This window comes from Ranitomeya variabilis, chromosome 1 (genome assembly GCF_051348905.1).
Source record: "Ranitomeya variabilis isolate aRanVar5 chromosome 1, aRanVar5.hap1, whole genome shotgun sequence".
Taxonomy (NCBI): domain Eukaryota; kingdom Metazoa; phylum Chordata; class Amphibia; order Anura; family Dendrobatidae; genus Ranitomeya; species Ranitomeya variabilis.
This window is the reverse complement of record NC_135232.1, coordinates 753,754,474-753,760,623: the sequence shown is the minus strand read 5'-3', so window position 1 is coordinate 753,760,623 and position 6,150 is coordinate 753,754,474.

Here is a 6,150-nt window from a genome sequence, read left to right as displayed (position 1 = left end):
CCGAGCGTGGTCAAGAGTGACCACATAGGTGACTGGGTTGAGCTGTTGGTGTATAAAGTATGGGCCTTCCCAGGCCACCTGAAGCTTATCCTTTGGTACGGGGACCAGCACCCACACCTTCTGACCCACCTGGTAGGTCGGTTCCCAGGCATTCTTGTACCAGTGCTTCTGGTCAGCCTGGGCCTGCGCCATGTTGTCATGTACCAACTGTGTCAAGGTCTGCACCTTGTCACGGAAGTGCATGACATTCTCCACGATGGACACTTCTGAAGGGCTCGGCTCTTCCCAGGATTCCCTTACCAACCCAAGGGGTCCCCGGACTCCCCTGCCGTACAGGAGCTCGAAGGGGGGAAAACCCAGTCAAGGCCTGCGAAAGCTCTCGGTAAGCAAATAGGTGAGGGATGTACCGCTCCCAGTCGCGTCCCTGGGTTTCAATCAGCATTTTTAGCGTCTGTTTGAGGGTACCGTTGAAGCGCTCACACAAACCATTGGTCTGGGGGTGATGCGCACTCGATACCAGATGCTTCACCTGCATTTTCTTACAGAGGGCCTCCTTTAGGTGAGACATGAATTGAGTCCTGTGGTCAGTAAGCATCTCCCTGGAAAATCCTACTCGTGAAAAGATGGCCAACAGGGCATCCGCCACTTTATCTGCACTAGTTGAGGACAGAGCTGCTGCCTCCGGGTAGCATAGTCTACCACAGTAAGGATGTAACGCTTTCCAGAGCTGCTGGCTATTGCCAGTGGCCCCACAATGTTCACAGCAATCCTCTGGAAAGGCTCCTCCATCACTGGCAAAGGGATCAGGGGAGCCCTGGGAGCAGGCCCCGACTTCCCCACTCTTTGACATGTGATACAGGAGCGGCAGTAGTTTGTTACATCTGTCCCCAATTTGGGCCAATAGAAGTGTTGAGACAGCCGGGCCTTAGTTTTGCTGATCCCCAAGTGTCAAGCGATAGGAATCTCATGGGCAATCCGTAACAACTCACCTCTAAATTGGTAGGGTACGACCAGCTGTCTTTCCCTCAACCACTCCTGTTGGGATGTACCGGGCACCGGCTTCTCAAGGCCTCCAGGCTAGAATCTGCGTGCGGAGCAGCCTGGAACTCCTGGTTGGAGGCAGGCAGAAGTGACGTTAAGGTCCCTTCCTCATGGGGATCTGCTCTTTGTCTGCCGGGTTCAGTCATCCCTCTGAGGGTCCAGAAGGCTGGGCGTTACCTGCATTCTGGGCACTCTGACTGTGGGTGACAGCAGCTATATAGGCCGTCTCATCTGCTCGGCTATGGGTACTACCTCCCCATCCTCCCCCATTACCTCAGGAGTAGTGCTATATGTGGGGCAGTTACCTTCGGCCAGGTCACCTTCCTTTGTGGCACTGGTCAGTTGCATGGCATCACCTTCTTCATGGTTTCTGTGCCTCTCCCCATTTTCCTTAGCACTCGCTTGCTCCTGTTAGGGGGTTCCTCAGCCAGATCACCTAGCAGCGTGAAGTAGCTGAGTACTCCTGTACCTTCAGATCAGGTAAATCATTATCAGGTAAAGCATGCATATTCACATCATTAGCATTACCCCTGTATCAGATCGGGGAGAGGTGTCAGGGACATAATACGCAAACATCCTCCCCAAATCAGTTCCCAACAAAACGTGTGTGGGCAAGTTTTCGAACACCCCTACTTCCTTCACCCTGCTCCCGGCACCCCAATCTATAAAAACCCGGGCCATTGGCAAGGGACAGTGGACGCCCGCAATCCTGGTCACCGTCAGGGTTTTCCCTGGAATAATCTCTTTAGGGGCCACTAGTTCGGGTCGAGTGAGGGTTCGTTCGGCCCAGGTGTCCTTGAGGCCTATAGCGAACTTGTTCCCCACAGTGACGTGCTGCAAATTTTCACAGGCCCTCCCAAACGCCCCACCCACAAAAAAAACTGCTGCATTAGGCTCTGAGGCCTTGGATGGGGGGCTCTTATGCTTCTTCGGACAAGTGGCAGTGAGATGTCCAGTCCGATTGCAGAAATAACACTTGCGGGGATCAGATGTAGGCCTAGCGTTGGCAAAGGGGCCAGGGCTTCCGGTAGGTCGGCCGGTAGTGGCACTGGCGTTGGTTGATAGCTTACCCCCTTTCCAGCTGGCGTTGACCGGCTTCCGCATCAACGGTTTACGCTTGGCCTTGTAGGTGTCGGCGATCTGCGCTGCTTTGTCCGCGTCTTTTGGCTCCCGGTCAATCACTAACTGTCGCATCTCAGCAGGACAAAGATGTAGGAACTGGTCTTTTATCATCAGGTCCCGCAGCTGCTCAAAGGTGGTTGCTGACAGTCCTTGGTAAATACATAAAACTTGGCACTCAACTCTAGGGATTCCGTTGCGTGAGAAAAGATTTTTAATGCAGCCACAAATCAGATACAGACGTTTCTGTCATAAATTAATCTTCATCAGTAAACTGCAAAGTACATGATCAAAATAAACATAATAAACAAAATTGAATAATGCGGCCTAATGTAACATCATGATGAGATAGATAAAAAAAAATAATAAAAGAGTTAAAGAAATATAATATACTCAAATATCTCTCTACAAGAATAATTAGATAAACCGATATATCACCAAAAATGTGAGGGAGGAGCGAAAATAAGGAAAAAAGGAATAAGGGGATACCTACCCGACTGCTCAGTTTCAGTATATATGGAGACGCTATGTGGTTATAAACCTATAGGAGTTAAAGTGGTACTGTAAGTGCTGGGTCAAATGATTTGATATATAGCTGGATTGTATAAATGCGTGCCATCCTATATAAGGAAATACCTGTTTGAAGTGTATAGAACCGGTATAGGAAAATTATCCGTATTTGAACACACACAGGTATAAAATGTAGAAGACACTAAAAATGCAATAAACCATATATTAGGCCGGTTTCACATTTGCGGTTGTGTCTGCAGCGTTTCTTCCGCAAATATCCTCATGCGTTGTGTATTCCTATATTTAACATTAGGGACGCATGCGTCTGCGATCGGTTGCTTTTTGCCTCATTTAACAACGCATGCATCGTTTCGTCGTCTGCGGTTTGGCGTGGAAATGCTACATGTAGTAATTTTTAGAGGCGTCAATTTGCCGCCTAGAAACGTATGCGGTCGATTGCGTAAGGAATGCGGCAAAAAAACGCATTGCTGTCTATGTGAACGCATGCATTCACAAGCACATGCATTTGCTTGCGTTAGTGAGCGCATGCGTTGCACCAGAGAAAAACATGTCTAGACACTGATAAGCCACCCCCCACATACAAGGTGATAAAGGGAGGGAGTGGACATTTGCAGGTCACTACTCAGCAGACAGCCAAGCAGAGCAGACAGACCACAGCACCTTGGAGCAAACAAGCCTCTGAACAATATGAGTATATCCTAGCCAATGCCTTTATTTTCTATTTTCTGTCTCTACATGTCCTAATTTCTGCCATTTCTTTCTTTCTGCATGCATCAGAATGTCTTCTTCTGATGAGGAGCAACGTCCTGGGCCTTCTGAAGTAGAACATGTCAGTGAAGTGAGTACTCACCTCTTCAGATTGGTAAGTATTCACTGTCACATCTACACATATGACAATTTTTGTTTTTCATTTTTTTAGAGCACTTCTTCTACTGCGGCAGAGACTGGGCAGGAGAAGCGGAGTCACGGTGGGGTGGCAAGGTGGCAGCGTGTAAGTATACCTGGCTGACTGTTTGCTGTATCCTCACTTTAGTATTCTTGAATCTTCCTTTCCTATTTCTTTACATTTTTCTTCTGGAATCCTTTTGTATCTTGACTTTCCTTATTCATGCCATTTCTCTGCCTCTGTTTTCTTTCTTTTCCTTATGTTAATGTATCCAACATTAATGTCTTTATTTAATTTTTAGGTTCCAGAACGGGATGAAGACCTCATAGAAAATGACCTCCTCATCTCCCTGGTCCAGGAGCGAGTCCCGTTGTGGGACACCCGGGTTCCACAGCACTCGGACAACGTGACGATCCGGCGCCTATGGAATGAGGTGGCCAAAGAGATGTGGGATGGCTGGGACAACGCCCCGACTCGGGTCCGAAATGCATTTGGTAAGTATTGCAATGCAGTGTGAAGCAGCAGGAAGCAGCAGAGACCTTGGCCGTGCTCACACAACTTTGTGTGATGAGATAAATTCTTAGGAGTTTCTCTCATCATACACAGTTGTGTGAGCACGGCCAAAAGTCCATTGTCTGACCATTACGTTTTCTTTTTTCAACAGTGGGCAGAGTCAAAACACGTTGGCGTTCGATGAAGGACCGCTTCAACAAGGACCTGCATCAAGAGAGCCGTGTTCCCAGTGGTTCAGGAGCAAGGATCAGAAAGTACAAATAACATCGCGTTCTGGCATTTTTAAGACCGGTCCTTGCCCAGAGAACGTAAGTATTTCTCCCGTGCATTAGGTTGTGTTGTATTACCATAATCTGTATGTTTCTATTCCACAGAAGTTGGCGTCTGGTTAATTTTTGGTATTAATTTTTTTTCCTTTTTTCACAGCACATGGAGCAGCACTGTTGGCCCAGGTTCTGGAGCGGTCCTTCATCAGACAGCCACGGACCCGTCCCAGCCATCCAGCAGCGCTGCAGCAAGTGGGCCTGCCACACAAACTGGAGACCAGGAAGCTGGTCCATCAGGTCTTGCCCTTTCCCAGTCCTCTGCCACTGCACCTTTTTTTGGGGGGCTCCTCCCGGCAGCGGTAGAGGGCATCGGACAAGTCCCTCATGCCCGAGTTTTTGCACTTGAGCTCGGTTTTTCACGAAGGACTCAAGGCTTTGGGTGACCGAATGGATATTTCCCTTAGCCACATGAATGCACGTATCCAGGAGGTCACCAAAAGCCTTGACCAAGTATAAGCCGACCTCCAGAGGCCAGCACATCATTTTTTTAACCAAATTGAGCAGGGCATGTCGGAACACCTTACTCCTGATCTCCAGCTTAGTGTCATGCAGGCCTGCAATGCTGCTTACGTGCAGGCTATGCAGCAGAGTCGGTATTTTCAGCAGACAGTGGCGGCATATCCACCTGTGTTTTCACTGTCATGATTAACCTCAATGCCGACCTCTGCTGCATACCACTGCACGGCCACCTCTATTCCTAGCACTGCCGGACACCAGTACAGCACCACCACCATGCCGAGTGCTGTTGGACAGCCCACCGCCACCACCATGACAACCACTGCTCCTGCTTGGACCTCCTCCACTGACACCACGATGCAGCAGGACCCAGGCATGGCCTTCCGTACCGCGACCACCACGATGCAGCAGGACCCTGGCATGGCCTTCCGCTCTACAAGCGCTATGGACTCTGGCATGGCTGCACGCTCTACGAGCACTATGGACTCTGGCATGGCTGCACGCTCTACGAGCACTATGGACTCTGACACAGTGCAGCCGGACCCTTACAGGTCACCCACCACGACCATGCCACGACATATGAGCCCACCGAGGCTTACCAGAACCCGGCAATCCCAGAAAGGAAAAAAAAAAAAAACAGCGGACTCTTAGTATTCCTCCCCCTTCACCTCCCAGTGTGTCTGTAATGTTAGGTTTGTCTCACCCTTCCAGTGTGTCTCAAGCCTCTCATATGTCAAGCCCTATCCCCGAACTACCAGACCCCACAAGTTTCATTGCCCCTTCTCCTGCCAACTCTGCGTCGTCCACGGTTAGCCAGGCCTCACTGCTTCACACCCCCCGTTTACATCACTGTACCCCAAGCAGGCGTAGTAAATAAAAATTTTGTCTATAACAAAATAAATAATATTGTTTTTTGCCCCCAATTATGTGTGGTTTACTTGTGTATTTCGCCGCCGTCAACACACACCATGCGCCGAACACTTAATTTTTTGGCCACATCATAGCTCCAGTAGTTAGCAAATAAATGACTGCAGCTTTGTGTGTCTTTAGTATAGAGATATGAGGTGGCCCAAAATATTTATACTTGTATTATCTCCATAATCTCTTCCTTCTGCTTAGTCTGTGACTAGTGTTGCAGAGTGAAGAGAAAATGGCGGAAATAAAATGCATTACTATACTCAACAGGTCAGGTGTCCACAAACACATTAGTTTTAGGACACCTGACCTGGTGAGTAGAGAACTGCCTTGTATAACCTCTATTTTCTCTTCTGTGTACGT